Below are 17,796 nucleotides of genomic sequence, written 5' to 3'. Positions count from 1 at the left end.
TATTTACTACTTTTACATATAAGTCCTCAATTAATAATTTCATCAGAAATCACCTTACAAAAGTTCTTTCTTTAACAACAAAGATTCATTTTCTCCCAAAAAACTTCATAACTCAAGCAAGAACATTCATGAAAAAACCCTAAACATTTAACAGTTTAGCAAATTAGTCCCTGAGCTAGATAGATTAAGTTACAACGACTTTAAAAACATAAAAATCAATAAAAACGGAATGAAAACACACTCACATGCAAGGGAGATATAATGAAATTCTTAAGGTGCAAAAATGGAGAATTCTTTCTTTCTCAAATTGGTGGAAAAAGACATTAAGAGATTATGTCTTTTGTTTTTACATATTGTACCTAATTTATTTATTAAATTATTTTATTAACCTATGACTATTAACTTAAAAATCATCTAATTTATGTCCATAAATGTCCACTAATAATAATAATGGTCTAATTACCACATAAACCCCTTAACAATTTAATTTCGTAGCTAATCGACACCATTAGCTAATGGAGCTATACTTTTACACCTTTTATGATTTAGTGTAACACCTCTTTCCCTATATCCTAGACCGAGACAGGATACGAGGCATTACTAGACTTAAACAGAAATAGACATGCAAAATCAGATCATAAAATTTCATCCAATCTAAAACCATTTAATCAAGTTAAAATGTCTCTATTATGGACCTACTAGACCCAAAACATGCATTATTGGTGGTTCGAAACTAAACCAAGAACTTACAAAAATTCTAAGAAAATTTCTAGGTTAAAGCCTCTCACGCCCCTGTGGAGGCATTGCAAATGCCGTGTGCTAAGGGACACGCCTATGTCCCATACCCCTTATGAATTATTGGATTTATTTTCTATTTTGAACCTACAGGGGTTTTCACACGACTGAGCACACGCCTATGTCCTTGGCCCGTGTCCTTGGCTCGTGTCTCTCACACGGCCTGGCACACGCCCGTGTGGTAGTCTGTGTGATTTTAGTGAGCATTTTGTTTATGATGTCATCAGACAATTTTGAGGCACACGGCCAAGCACACACCTGTGGCCAGAGACCATGTCCTCCACAAGGTTGAGACACACGGCTGTGTCTCTATCGTGTGTTTACTACCATGTATTTTAACCTAAAATTCAAGGTGCAGGGGACACACGACTGAACGACACACCCGTAGGGCTGTCCGTGTGTCTGCCCATGTAGACCATTTGGAGATTGTTCTCCAAGCCATTGGTTACCCTTAAACAATCATACACTCCCATATGTTCATCACTAAACTTCATGATATATTTTGGACACTTAACATATAATGTTATAGTGTCACTATGACCTTCTTTATATTAATCCATTAGTACACACACAAAACCTTATCTTTTAGTCATTCCACACCAATTTCATTGTAACGCCCCAATTTTCGGGTTTTCTGTGTTTCTGTGATTTTTAAAATTTGTGTGTGTTCTGGTTAGTTAAAATATATATTTTAGTAGGTTAGTGGGCCTTTGGAAGGCCCAAACTTAAGTTAAATTTATAGTAGTCTTTGGAATTTTAATTTTATGAACAGGTGATGCAATTGGCGTTTGGGCTTTTAAGAGTAAAGGGGTAAAAGATGACACAAAAATGAGTGTGGTGTAGTGGCAATGTGGCGCCACTTAGGGGACAAGAAAGTGACGCCATAGAGGAAGCAAGGGGTCCAAGGTTCAAGTTTTGGCTCTTGCAATATATTTTGGTTTTGCTTTTCAATAAATCTAGAAGCAAGTAGGTGCGCTTTAAAGTTTAATGTGTTGGGTTTATGACACAAATGAGTTGGTGGCCTAGTGGTGGTGGCGTGAGTTGGTATGTGAGAGGACTTTGGTTTGAATCCCTTGGCATGCAAAGGTTGATTATTTTGCTATGTTGGGACGGCAAGAGATGGTGTTGGTTTTAAACTCTGGTGATGGAGGGATCCCACATCGGGAAGCTAACATAAGAGTAGATGGAGAGCTGGCTTTAAATAGAGAAAACCATGAGGAGAGTAGGCATACCCTTCTTGGCTGATCCCTTTCGCTTTGTGACGTTGTCGTTTGGGTTGGGCGTCAGCTAAGACTGTTTGGAGCGCGGATTAACTGCAGTCTCCTAACAGGTGTGTATTTCTCATTACTCTAGCACTAGGACGGCTATTTCGAGCTGCGATGGGCTGAAATGGGCTATGTGGTCCCAATGGGTCCGTAGGACCAAGTGGATAAGTTATAGAATTACTAAAATACCCCGGTAGGGTAGGACTACCGATTTACCCCTGGAGGGTAAAATGACTATTTTGCCCCTCGTACGTAAATGACTAACTTGTGTGATGATTGGGTTAGTTGACGTGGATTTATGTTAGTTATCGTTAATTCGTAAGTCTAATGTGTTAGTAATCAATTGTAGGATTATCACGTGGGAGATATCGTCATCAATCGTCATCAACCAGGTGTGTAAACGACACCCTCCCTTAGACTGAATCGGTAAAAGCCAAAATACCAAAACGTTGGTATTTTGTGAACTCGCGAGCGTGCGAGTGCTCGTGAGACAGTTGTTAATGAATATGGTCCATTTGGATGATTAGAGTGCAGAGTGTGCATTTTCGTGCACAACGGTATTTTTGGGCTTAACGGGCCGAAAATGGGCCAATAGGCCAACGGGCCCACTTTGGTAAAAAGACGAGGTAAGTACTTCTGATTACTTGGTAAACGTTAGAATAAGCATGAAACCTTAGCAATAGGTAATAATTACTGAAATACCCTTATGCATGCAAAATTACGATTTTACCCCTAGGGTTATTTTTTTCTGAAAAGCATGATGTTCTATTTCTGTATACGTATGCCATGACATATTATTTCTGTTGCATGGGACATGGGTTTATATTGATGGATGAAGCGTTCTGGCAGCCTCACTGCAATCTGGTGGCCTCGCCACATATATCTGTTCTGGTGACATCGTCACAATATCTGACAGCCTCGCTGCAATCTGGTGGCTTCGCCACATATATATATTTGTTCTGGTGGCCTAGCCACAATATCTATATTTGGTGACTTCGTCACAATATCTGGCAGCTTCGCTGCAATTCCTATGGTGTGTAGTGGTTGGGTGGGTTGAGTAGTCTCCCCACTTGGTGTAAGGCTGGTACGGGGGTGTTATGGATGGCTCTGGGTTGGGATTTCTGCATTCATGATATATTTGTTCAGATCTCGCTATGGGCCTATGGGTTTCATTCGATTTTGTCTTGGGCCAAGGCCCGAGATAAGTCTGACTCGAGGTTTGATCTATTTTGGGCTATGGTTGGGTTATGTTACACATTGAGTTTACCGAACTCACCCTTTATTTTCATCTCTGCAGAAATCCCCAACCATAGTGGGCTTGGAGTCGTGAGGATTGGATGGCCACATCATCGCAAAGTTGGTTTTTCTAAGTTAGTTTATTTTTATTATTTTTATATTCTGATTTAATTTTGGGTTTTAAGTTGTAATAAGGCCGCTATTTAAATTTCTTTTTCCGCTATGCTTTTATTTTCTGATTATATTTATACTATGTAAAGCTGCTAGTATTAGGGTCATCTGAGTTTTCAAAATTAATGAACGTTTCCAAGACTCAACAAGCACAACAAATGGATAGCCTAAAGATTGATGAACCAGCTTTTCATTCAACTGCTGTTTTTACAAAGACCACCCCGATCACTTAAACCAACGAATGCATACTAAGTCGTAAGTCCATGTGACACGTTAGATCTGGCCATAACGTCTGGGCTGGGTTTGGGGTGTTACATTCATGGTTACTACATTCCTTATTATTAAACCATTAAGAGTGTTAAATCATACACCCATATACAAAGAAATAAATAGTCATCTACCAAACAATGCACATTAACAACACACACATATCTTAGCATGCATGCAATGGTAAACTTAGGGATACATCCCAATCATTAATATGGACCAAATCACATGGAGATATACAAAAGAATTAATGCCTTAATGAGCCATTACATTTGGTTACTTCAACATGACACATATACACAAAATAGACAAATTTCTTATACATGCCATGACCAAAATAATTAGACCCTTTTATACCCAAATTTCTTGAAGATAGTGTGATCCGAGCTCTGACATTCCCCGATCCTTTGAGCTAGCTTGACGTATCTAAAGGGAAAGGAAAAGAGAGAAGGGTAAGCTATAAAGCTTAGTAAATACACATACAAATAATCTACATTTTTCAATTAATGATAATCTAAGCATACATACTTACACTTTATGATACCTTTCATCATGTCATATATATACATACATGTTTACATTTCCATATTCATAAGCACATGCCTATCCAAATACATATCTTGTCATGATATCGTCATATACTAAATTCTCATAGGGTTTTAGTACATACCTGTGCTAGCTTGCACACTTATAGATTACATGAATTTCACTTTCGAAATTCACATCACATTACACGTTGAACACTTGGAATACGAATAGGACACGTGGAGAAAGTGCACCGAAGTGCCTGAGCGTAGCCTTGGCTACCAGACATAATATCCACCGAAGTGCTTCATAATACAAAATTACATGCCGCTCTCAACGGAGCTACTCGTAGAGCTAAAGAGTATCCGAACACTACTCAAGATACCCAGCACCCGCACCCTAGCATGTATCACATAACGATTGGGCTCATGAAACACATAACTATCTTAGTGACTTGTCACTTGTATCCTCAACTATTTCTAAGGTTCAAACAGGATTTTAGACTTTCAGATCTTTAACGAACGTACTCGCAAAATTGGTTTCCTTTACATGGCCAACATCTCATATTCACATAGCAAGGCATCAAAACATGTTATATTATCAACATAACCAAATAAATATATTAAGCATACAAATATCAATAAATCATTTAATAATAATAGTCAATGTATTTATTTGCATATGTACTTACTTCGGTACAAAATATTAGAAAACGAGCCTAACTCTCGTAAACCTTGTTCTTTCCTTGATCAATGACCATATCTCGATTCTCTTGATCTATAATACCAAATATAGCTCGCTTAATACAACATTACTCAAAACGACCCAAAATCCATATTACCCCTATACTTTCATATCTTTACAACTTAGTCCCTAGGCTTGGATAATGCAATGTATGGGATTTCTTGGTTACCCAAGCCTAACCAAACATTTTTCATGTTCATAACAACCCATATTTTCCCTTCATTTCATATTTTTCTACCCTTTTCTACAACTTTTACAAAATAGTCCCTAAAGCCCTTTTCATGAAAAACTACTTAGTAAAAGTTATTTACTGTAACACCCCGTACCCGAGACCGTCGCCAGAGTCGGACACGAGGGGTTAACGGGCTTAATCCACTTACTTGCACAGTTCATTTTAAAATTTCAGACAGACCGGTGACCGTGTCACTATCACCTTAAAAATCATATCTTGAGTTCCACAACTTGAAAGTCAGTTTCGTGATTTTTCCCTGAAACTAGACTCATATATGCATCTACAAATTTGTTTCTAGAATTTTTGGTCAGGCCAATTAGTACAGTTTATTAGTTAAAGTCTCCCCTATTACAGGGTGCGACTACACTGACCTTCCTGCATTACGGTTTGGATATCTCCCTGTACAGGGCTCCAATACTGATGCCGTTTCTTTCTACAGAAACTAAACTCGAAAAGGAATCTGTACATATATGGCATGACTTCTAATTATCTCTGGTAAATTTATAATGAATTTCCAAATTCGGAACAGGGACTCTAGAAACCGTTCTGGCCCTGTCTCACGAAAACTTAAATATCTCTTAACATACTGTTCAAATGATCGTTTCGTTACTCTCTTATGAAAATAGACTCGTCAAGGTTCGTTTACATAATTTATTCACTATTTAATTTCATTCCTACTATTTTTAGTGATTTTTCACATCCACGTCACTGCAGCTGTCAGCATCTGTCTTTAAGGTAGGCTTTACCTATTTCATAGTTTCCATGATTCAACTAGCCCTTAAACATAAATAGCACAAAATATGATCATGATTAACCATCCCAATGGCTAATCGTTTCCAAACATTTCCATGCCTCTTAATGAACAACATACAATGATTATAATACCATGCCCAAAGTATACTTAAGCCATTTTCGCATGGCTATCCAAATTTACACAAAACCGAAAGGTACATGACCTACAACAAAAGGGTAGTCCTATACATGCCATTTCAAAGTCCAACCAAAAATATACCGAAAGGAGCTTTGATAGTGTGGGCGACTTCGACTTCAAAATCCGAGTCCGATAGTGAAGAACCAAAATCTATAAAACAGAGAATCAAAGAAACGGAGTAAGCATTTAATGCTTAGTAAGTTTGAGTCATAAATTTAGACACAACCAAAGTATAGCATTTATGTAGCTAAACAGATAATTTCACATGCACAAATTCTCAATATCATACTTACTTCACATTACCAACCTTTATATTCATACACAAAGATCAACTTAGCCAAAGGCGGTAGCTCATTTATCAACCGGCGAATACTTATTTGTAAGGGCTCAACTAATTCAAAGCACATACAAAACATACCTCATTGTTGGGATTTCAAGCGTATTAACTGAAATTTTTAAAGCAAGTTCATTCATTCCCAAATCACGTACCTTTGAGTTTAACCGGATATAGCTACTCGTTCAAATGCCTTGGGACATGGCCCGGTTATAGTAACTTCGCACAAATGCCTTGGGACTTAACCCGGATTTAGTAACTCGCACAAATGCCTTGGGACTTAACCCGGATTTAGTAACTCGCACAAATGCCTTGGGACTTAACCCGGATTTAGTAACTCGCACAAATGCCTTCGGATCTTAGTTCGGATATAGTCACTTAGCAGAAAGCCTTCGGACTTAGCCGAACATCATTCAATAACCATGCACATTTATCAATAAATCATGACACATTCGTATTTCATTTTCATTAGCAAAACTCAAACACAAGGCACTTTTCACACTTGCAATTTCGGCTCAATAGCCACACACAAAAAGCATGATTTTAATTTGCTTAAAACATGATCTAATCAAAGCATAATCTAAGTTCTATTACTCAAGAACTTACCTCGGATGTTGTCGAACGGCTTCAACGGCTATTCGATCACTTTTTCTTTTCCCTTATCCAACTGTGGTCCCCTAAGCTCTTGAGCTAATTCAAACAAATTTAACTTATTAAAGTCTCATTTTGCTAGCTTATGGCCGAATATGACAAGGAGTTTGATAGGTCATATGGCCACCTTTTAGCTCAAATACACAATGATCATACACATTTTTAATCACATCAAGCAATTTAATACAATTCATTCGAACATCAAAAGAGAAGCTCAAGGTACTTAGCCCATATATACATTAGACATTAGAGTCACATATGTACGAAATCACGAATCGAATTCAACATACTAGCTAATATTTCCCTTAGCGAATTTTCTAAGTCAAGCTAAAGCCATCAATAGGCTACCAATGGCGAACATACCCATCAACTCATGTACTCATTCATGTGGCGAACATACACATCTATGCTAAGGCCGATTGCAACACTTAATACATTCTACAAGTATGGTCACTTGTATTGACTAAACACCATTTGTTCCTAGTTCAAAACTTGGCTAATACACATATATACACTATTAAAGCATCCCTCCCTTTACACTAATTCAACACATGCATTACCCATAATATACAAAATTATATTCGGCCTTAGCACACAACTTGCTAGCCGATTCTTCTCCATTTAGCAACTAATGCACATCTGAGCTCATTTGTTAGACTCTACTTCATCTAAAAACAACCTTATTTCTTTTCTATTTCCTACCATGGCGAATGCATCACAACACCTTACCATTTCGATTTTGGTCATGGTTGAACAAGGAATTTAATGTCTCACTCAAGGATGCTAAAAAGGAGATTCAAGAGTTATTAATCCACCATCACATGCATCATTTCAAAGCTTCATTTTTAGCATGTAAATGATATCAACACCAAGCAAGAATGATGCATCCATGGCCGAGTGTCATTTCCACCACCTAGCAAGATTTAGACCATGGGCTAGGTAGAACTCAAGCTATCAACTAAAACATGCATGCATCTCATGGACAACATCAAACATACCTTAGTCTAGCAAATCACCATAGCCGATTGTTTCAAGCTCCTCCCTTCCTTTCTTTCCTCTATTCGCCAAGGATGAACCAAAGGACACAACTTGTTTTCTTTCTTCCTTAGAATTTTCAGCCAAAAGAAGTGAAAATGATGGACACTTTTTTTTCTTCTTCTTTCCTCAACTCACGACAATGGGGGAACACTCACACCATTCTTTTTTTCTTCCATTTCTTTATTACCCATACTCCTTATTTTATTTTTCCTAACATACACCATTGTCACAACATGTTTTATGACATGTTTTGCCCATCATCCTTTGTCATAGCCGGCCACTAGCAAATAAAAAGGGGGAAATTGACATGCAAGTCCACCCCTTTGATTACATGTTCTAATAGATCCTTATAGATTTACCTATTACATTTCAAAAGTGTCACACATAAGTCCTATCGACTAATTTCACATGCAATTTACTAAATCGAAGCTTAAAACTTTCAGACATTCATAATCACATATTTTAGACAATAGATATCATATTCAAATAATTTGGTGACTCGGTTTAGCGGTCCCGAAACCGCTTTCCGACTAGGGTCACTTTAGGGCTGTCACATTTACCATCCTTTAAACTCCCATATCCCTTCATAGATAATCAAAACATAAGCTTCTCATGCATGGGTAATTTTCTAAACATGAACCCTAACATGAAATATGGGTAGAAATAGAGAGAGCAAGTTACCGGGATTTCAAAAATACGAAGAGCTTTAAAAACGGGGCTTGGAAGCACTTACTATTGAGCTTGGAAAGCTTAAAAACCCTAGCTATGGAGAACCCTAATTTTTGGCAGCAACATGGAGAAAATGAGCTGATTTTGGCTTATTTTTCCATTTTATTTCATTAATAAACCAAATGACTAAAATGCCTTTAATGCCTTTCCTTCAAATTTTTCCATACAAGCCCATTTTTGTCCAAAAACTTAGAAATTGGGCAAATTTCTCTTTAAGACCTCCTAATTAATAATCCAAAGCAATTTCATACAAATTGCTTCTAGAACAAAAATTTTGCAACTTATTCAATTTAGTCCCTAATTTCCAATTGGACACCTTATACTTGGAATTTCTTCATGAAACTTTAGCACATGCATATGTTCATATTCTAAACTTCATAAAAATCATAAAATAAATATTTTAACATCGAATTTGTGGTTCTGAAACCACTATTCCTACTAGGCCCTAATTTGGGATGTTACAATTAGTCATGTTTACTTAATTAAGCATGCAAATGTCCTTAATTAACAATTTAATGTCATAGCTAATGGGACTATACTTTTTCACCTTTTACGATTTAGTCCTTTTCATAACAAAATTTTTATACGATACTACTAGCACACCATGTACATTAAAATAATAATAAAATAAATATTTTCACGTCAAACTTTTTGTCCTAAAACCACTATTCTAATTTCAATAAAAAGGGGTTATTACAGATAACATAAGTTATTGTTACCCTTAAAGAGTTATCTTGAGAACTTTCATTATTCTCTTATTTATTACTATGTTACCACTTTTGGTGTTCCATAATTATATCTTTTATTTTCTTTATATTTGCATTCACTTTGGGGAATGAAACAAATCTAATAGGACAGACTTCTAAACACCTCCATTTATTGTTTATTTCATAATCACCATTGCAAACATACGTGGATTTCAAATTAGAATCTATCTATTTATGTAACAACCTATTTTTAGTCAAATCAGAACAATGGTTTCAGGACCACAAATCAAAAGTCAAAATATTTATTTTATTATAGTTATAAGGTATAAAACATGTTAGTATGATTGTATGAAAATTTTGTTAAGAAATTTTATCGTTTGAATGCTCAATTCAATAAAAAGGACTAAATGGAGTAAAGTGTAAAAGTTGTGTTCTAATAGTAAAGGTGTCTAATAGCTATGGAATTTTAAAGTAGAGGTCCTTATGTTGTAATTAAACCATTCATAATGTGAGTGGACATCTATGGACATATTAATAAGTGTTTTAAAAGTTATTAGTTAAGGTTAATATAGTAAATTAGTAAATAACGTAGTAAAATAATGAATGACATGAAAATATCATCATTTTCTCTTCTTAATCACTGAAATTAAGAAACAAAAACATCTATGGATGCATGCTAGATTCGGCCAAGCTTTCATTGTCCAGTTAGGTGCGATTTTTGTCCCGTTTTTAATGATTTCTATGTTTTCAAATTCGTTGTAGCTTAATCTAGCATCCAAGGGACTAATTTGCAAAAATTTTAAAAGTCTAGGGTTTTACCAATGATGAATGTGTATGTGTTTTGATGTTTGATGATAGAAAATGGATAGTTACTGTAAGATAAACTACATTTGTTAAGTGATTTTTGATAAAATTGTCAATTACAGATTTAATTGAGAAATGTGTAAAATTTATGGTGAAATGTGTGAAATAATGAAAATTTTGCTACTATGGGTCTATAGGAAATTTCGCTAGCATGGCTGTGGACTTAATTGCATGAATTTACATTTTTATGAGCTAGGGACTGAATTGAATAGAATGATAATTAAATGAGTTAAATTTGATTATATAGATCAAGAAAAGCAGTGTACGGATCTAGATAGGGGGAAAATAAAGTTTTGGATTAGTCGATTCTATTCCATCATTTTAGTGCTCGAAGTAAGTTTGTATCTTAATAAGCATTAATGCAATTGTGTTTTAAATGCTTTATAATTGTATTGTTAATAAATATGACCTTACAGAAATGTTCAATGAAGATTTGACAATGTGAAATCTCGGTTGAACCTTAGGAATAAGTATGATACAAATGACATGTCATTAAGGGTTATTGTAATAGCTCGTTTTTAGTAAAATTGGAACAGTGGTATCGGGACCACAAATCTGAAGTCAACATATTTATTTATTTTATTATTATAAGGTCTACAGTATGAATATATGTTTGTGTGAAAATTTAGTTAAGAAATTTTATAGTTTGATTAGTCAATTTGATAAAAAGGACTAAATTGCGTAAAGCGTAAAACTTGAGTTCTAATAGTTAAAAGTGTCTATTAGCTACAAAACCTTAAAGTTAAGGTCCTTAAGTGATAATTAGACATTTTATATATTAAGTGTACAATGATGGACATAATATGGATGATATTAAATGGTTTTATTAAATGTTAATTTTGTAATTTGGTTAGGAATCATAAAATAAATAAAACAGAACAAAATTAATTTTTTTGTATCATCTTCATCAACTGAATTTAGAGAGGAAGAAAGCCATTTTTAGGGATTTAAGCATTCGGCCATATACAAGCTCAATTGTAAGTCTGTTTTTGTCCAGTTTTTAATGATTTTTATGTTTTTGAGATCGTTGCAGTTTATTCTAGCTAGCCCAGGGACTAATTTGCAAAATTGTTAAAGATTTTAGATATTTCCATTGATGAAATATCATGTGTTTTGAATTTTCTTGATAGATTATGAATGCTTGTTGATAGATATACAAGTTTTATTAAGTGATTTTTAGTGAAAATGCAAAATAGGGATTAAATTGAGAAATGTTGAAACTTTATGGTTAAAATGTGAAATAAATGAAAAATAAAGGCTTCTAGGGGCATAATAGTAATTCAACTAGCATTGGTTTATTTTGAATTTCATTAATTTGTGATTTTATGAAATAAGGAAAAAATTGTTAAAAATGTGAAATATTAGGGGCAAAAGTGTAAATGTGCTTTAAAGTGTGTTTTGGACTAAATTGAATAGAGGGATAATTAAATGTGCTGAATTTGATATTATATAGATCAAGAAAAGTGAAATTTGGAATTAGATCGAGGGAAAAATAAAGTTTCAGATTAATCAGTCTATTTCATCATTTTTGAAACCGAGGTAAGTTTGTATATTCTAAGCTTTAATAAAAATGTATTTCATATGCTTTGATATTTTATAATTTGTGAATACTAGACTATGGATATGTTTGATAGTGATTCGACGATGATTCGACATTCGAAATCCCAATTGAACCTTAGGAATAATTTAGGATACTAGTGACATGTCATTAGAGGATACATTGAGTTGGCTTCAGGCCATGATATTAGCACTTCAGGTGCGAGCTATACTGATTTGGCTTCGGGCCATGAATATCGGCTGATTTGGCTTCGGTCCATGACATCAATATTTTGGATATAAGCTATCTTGATTTGGCTTTAGGCCACGGTATAGGTACTTATTCTGCACTACTCTTGAGTATCCAACTTCTATTCTGAATGGTTCATCGGGTAAGAAAAAGATGTGATTGAGTATGAGAATGATATGATATGGTACAGGTGCATACATAACATGTATAAGTTTTGGTTAGAAGAAACTTGTGAAGAATATGATTGATACCATAGTTGGGTATATGAAAGGTTTGATAGCTAATATATGCTAAATGTTGATATATTCAAATTGTTGTATTATATATAATCTTGAGATTGAATAAAGTTTATTGTATATGAGCTTACTAAGCTTTATAGTTTACTTTCTTTATTTTTCCATGTTTTATAGTTTTATCAAGCTGGCGCGGATTCGGGGATCGTCGGAGATCGCTTCACACTATCCACTTATCACTTGGTACCTATGAACTTTGGTATTTTAAGTATATGCCATGTATAGGGACTTTGGTCATGTTAGTTATGTTTTGCTAATGATTTTGGCCTTTTGAATTTTCTTGTAAATGTATGTGTCTTGGTTTGTATATAATAACCATGAGAGTTGGCTTATTTTGAGTTAATTTGGTTGTGTATATGTGTATGTGCATATAGTTTATGATATGTAAATTTGGGTTAGTTTTGATGATGCTTATTAATAGTTGGTATTATGGAAGTTGAATGTTGATATTGGTGATGTTATTTGTTTGAGAATCAAGGTAAATAATGTATGTTTTAAGTAGCCATATTGATGATCTAAGTTTATGAGATTTTTGGTATAAATGGATTGGTCTATATTGCAACTTATGTGTATTGAGAAATGTGGTATAGAATATGCATGAATTAGGTTTGAATTGGCTGGTTTAAATGCCTATTTATGCTATATGATGGTGCAACTTGATGTGTTGTAGGTACATTCAAATTTGGGTGACAAGTTGGCTCGGTAAATAGCTTATTTTTGTTTGCAAGGGCAGAGCCACGGGCGTGTGTCTCAGTCGTGTGTGACATATGGTTATGTTATATGGCCATGTGTCCATTAGTATTGAAATTGAAATCAAGTCAGCATGCTCTACACGGCCTCACAAGCGAGCGTATGACTTGGCCTTGTGGCATAAGTCCGTATACCTTACAGGTTTGGCACAGCCTAGCACATAGATGTGTATGGCCATTTTTAGGGCACACGAGCTAGCCACACAGGCGTGTGGTGTTGGCTGTGTGACCCAAGTCAGAGAGTTACACGAGGTTGGACATGAGCTTGGACATAGCCATGTGCTTCCATTTCAAATGTCCACATGGCTTGTGACACGGGCATGTCTGGTGGTCGTGTGAGACACACGGGCGGGCCACACAGGCTTGTGTACGTTTTTTTGAGAAAAGTTTTCAAGGTTTCTTGAAAGTTTCCTAAGTTATCAATTTAGTCCCGAACTACTCCCAAAGCATGTTTAGGACCTCGTAGACTCGTTATAGGGGCATTATGCTTGAGTTTGAATGATATTTACATGAAATGTAAAATTATATGTGAATTGGTTGTTTAAATATTTTATAAATCCAGTAATACTCCATAGCCCTATTCTGATATTGAATACGGGTGAGAGGTGTTACAGTTATTGTGTTTGGGTACTGGTCTATACGTTCTACTGGTGGATGATTTTTTGGCATGTGTTGCGGATTCTCGTAAGCTTGTGTGAGTAGCACCGTGTAGATATGTCTTGACTGTCAACTTGTGTGAGCAGACTTGGTGATAGCTCGAGATGAGCATTTGCATATGAGATATGAGATTGAGATGGTTTCGACCATGTATTGGCACTTAGGGTGCGAGATTCTTGAGTATCTGATATTATTCCAAATCAACGAGTATATTAAAGATATGAAAGGGTAAGAGATTAATATGTATCAGTGCAGGTATGTACGTAAATCGTATAAGCATTGAATCTATGTAATTTATGAGTTACATGATCTACTATGTGGATGAATATATGTGAGCCTTGTGATTGAGTTGAATTGTATTTTATCATAATAGATAACTTAATTGGCGAATGAATGGTAGGTTATATTTATTAATCATACGAGCTTACTAAGCTTTATAGCTTACTTTATTTACTTTTCCCTGTTTTATAGTGATTTCAAAGCTTGCTCGGATTGGGAGTTGTCGAAGATCTCATCACATTATCCAGCTATCATTTGGTACTTTTGAACTTGTGTACTTGGTTATATGGCATGTATAGGTGTTGTGGTTAATATGGTTTATATGTTGGTAATGGATTTAGCCAATTGATTTGGCTTGTAAATGATAAATGTTTGATTATGTGTATAGCCATGTGATTTGGCTTATTTTGGTATATTTGGTTATGTATATATATGTGCAAATGGCTTTTGTTATGTGGTTGGTAATTGTTATGTGAATACTTGTTGTGGATTTTTATTTTGAGTAGCAAATAATTGAATTTTGAGATATGGTATGCTCATGGTTTTAGGCAAAATATCGCATAGTTAAAAGACCATTTAGGTGATTTTTAGATGTGAAATTACTATGAAGTTAATTGACTAATTGTGATACTTATGTGCCTTATGGTTGCTGGTACTGGAATAGGATGAATTATGCTTGGTTGAGATTGGTTTGAATGCCTATTGAAGATATGGTCATATGCAATTTGGTTTGTATAAGTGAATGCAAGATTGGGTGAGAAAGATGGTTTGGAAAATAACCTATTTTTGTCCACACGGGCGTGTGTCTCATCCATTGTGTGACACACAATCTGGTAACACTGCCGTGTGTCCCCTGATGTTTATTACTCGACACGGCCCAGCACATGGGCGTGTGACTTGGCCGTGTGGTATAAGTCAGTATACCCTACAGTTTTTGTAACAACTCGATTTTGGGCCTAGTAGGAACAGTGGTTTCGGGACCACGAATCTGATATAGAAAAACTTGTTTTTATTACATTTTTATGGTCTACAGCTTTATGGAATGATTTCGTGAAAGTTTTGTTCGAAAATTTTTACGTTTGAGTACTCAATTTAAGAAGAATGACTAAATTGTAAAAAGGGAAAAGTTAAGTTCTAAATGCTAGAGGTGTCTAATTGTTATGAAATTTTAAATTGTAGGTCCTTAGATGGTAATTATACCATTTGTTAAGTTAGTGGACAAAACTGGACATTAGGTAAGAGAAATTTCATGTTTTATAAAAAGGGCATTTAGGTAAAATAAAAGTAAAATTTAGTCCATTTTCTTTTTCCTTGGCTGAAACTTGAAGGGAAAAAACATAGTTAGGGTTTTACCACTTTTCAATCTTGATTATCAAGAGAAACGAGGTTCAAACCTAGATCGGGGGAAAAACAAAGTGTTTGACGATTAGGTCTCATTTCTACTATTTTTGTACCGAAGTAAGTTTGTATGTAAATAATGCATTGTTTTAATTATGTTTTAAACGCTTTATTATTGTATGAATTGTGATTGACCCTTGGATGTATTCGAAAAAGTTTTGACAAGTGTGAAATCCTAGTTGAACTTTAGGAATAGATAAGATACAAATGTCATGACATTAGGGTTACTAAGACTACATGTAAGACCATATCTGGGATATGGCATCGATATGAGACTTCGTATAAGACCATAGCTGGGCTATTGGCATTGATATGAGATTCATGTAAGACCATATCTTGGATATGGCATTGGTATAGTACTGTGTGAACGAGATTCCCGAGTATCCTTTAGTATTCCAAGTGGTTCAGCGGGAAATTCAACAGGTAATTTAACAAGTATGTCAAAGATGAATTGTGTGTAAATCTAATTCGAGATGAGGAAGGTATGTACATAAAACTCATACGTAATAAGCTCATTATGTGATGAACCCTCGGTAAGGTTACGATTGAGTAAGTTATGATAATAAGATCTTAATAATATTTATGTCAATTATCATCACGTTTATTGTATGTTAAATGTTTGGACATGATGCTTATTATTTTCATAGGAACTTACTAAGCTATATAGCTTACTCCTCTTTCTTTTCCCTTGTCTTATAGTGTCACCAAGCTAGCTCGGGAATCAGATACTGTCGGAGATCCACTCACACTATCAACTTATTATTTTGGGTACCAATGAATTCAACATTTTGAGTTATGGCGTGTATAGGGACTTGGTCATTTTGTATATGTCATAATTAAGTTAGCCTAATATGTTGGCCTATATTGGTTGGTAATTCATCTTGTAAATGGCCATTTGAAATTGGCTAATATTGGTATAAGTATATATGTTTATGATGATGCTTTTCATGAATATGGGAATTTGCATCATTTGAATTGAAAAATGTTAGTATGTGAATGAGGTGTTGATGTCTTGGTTGTGGCTGATTTGGTTGTATGGATTTGCTTGGATTAGTGTTATATGTTGTTGTGTAGGTGTGTGCAACAAAGGGTGACAAAATGGCTTGGTAAATAGCCTTATTTTTTCCACATGGGCATGTGTCTAAGCCATGTGTGACACACGGCTTGCCCCATGGGTGTGTGTTTCGACCGCATGTCCTTTGCACCTTAATTGTTGCAAAACAGAATGCTCAGAATTGAGCACATGAGCAAAGACACGGGCATATGTCTTAGCTGTAATAGTTCGATTTAGGCCCTAGTCAGAATAGTCATTTTAGGCCCACAAATCCGAGTCAAAAAATATTTTAATATTATTTTATATGATTATGATATGTGAATTAGCATGTGTGAAAGTTTCGTATGAAAATTTAATAGTTTGTGTGCTCAATTTGATAAAAGGACCTAATCGCGTAAAACGTAAAAGTGGCCTTCTAATTGTTAAAATGCCTATTTGTTATGGTTTATTACTTATGAGGTCCTTATGAGGTTTTTTGACCATGAAATGAATTAAATGACATAAAGAGGCATTAGTTGGTGGAATTTTAATGATTTATAATAATGTTAAATTGGTAAATGCATATTAATGTTATATTAGTTAAAACCAAAGTTAAAATCATCTTATTTTCTATCATCCATGGCCAAATAATAGAGAAAAAGAAGAAGAAAAACACAAGCTAGGGTTCAGCTTTGATTTTCTTTGATTGAAGGTTTATTTTTGTTCTATTTTTGATAATTTCTACTTTTTTGTAATCATTACTTAGTAATCTGTCAAGTCCATGCCCTAATTTCTGATTTTATTGATGATTTTGAAATATGCCATTGATGAAATTGTGAGCTTTGTGATGTAAGTTGTTGGAAATTTAAAGATATGTGTTGGGTTAGCATATTTTGTCTTTGAATTTTTGATGAATTTGAGTAATTTGGATTAAATTGAGAAATTTTTAAATTGAGAGACTAAAATGTGAAATAAATGAAATATGTGGGTTTGTATGAATACTATGTATATTCGGCTAAGCTTGTGTAAAAAGAAATTATGTGTATTTTGTGATTTTGTGAAATAGGGACTAAAGTGTCAAAATGTGAAAATGTGAGGGCTAGTTTGTAAAG

The sequence above is a fragment of the Gossypium arboreum genome, chromosome 2 (assembly GCF_025698485.1).
Source record: "Gossypium arboreum isolate Shixiya-1 chromosome 2, ASM2569848v2, whole genome shotgun sequence".
Taxonomy (NCBI): Eukaryota; Viridiplantae; Streptophyta; class Magnoliopsida; order Malvales; family Malvaceae; genus Gossypium; species Gossypium arboreum.
Note: the sequence above shows the minus strand (reverse complement) of the source record.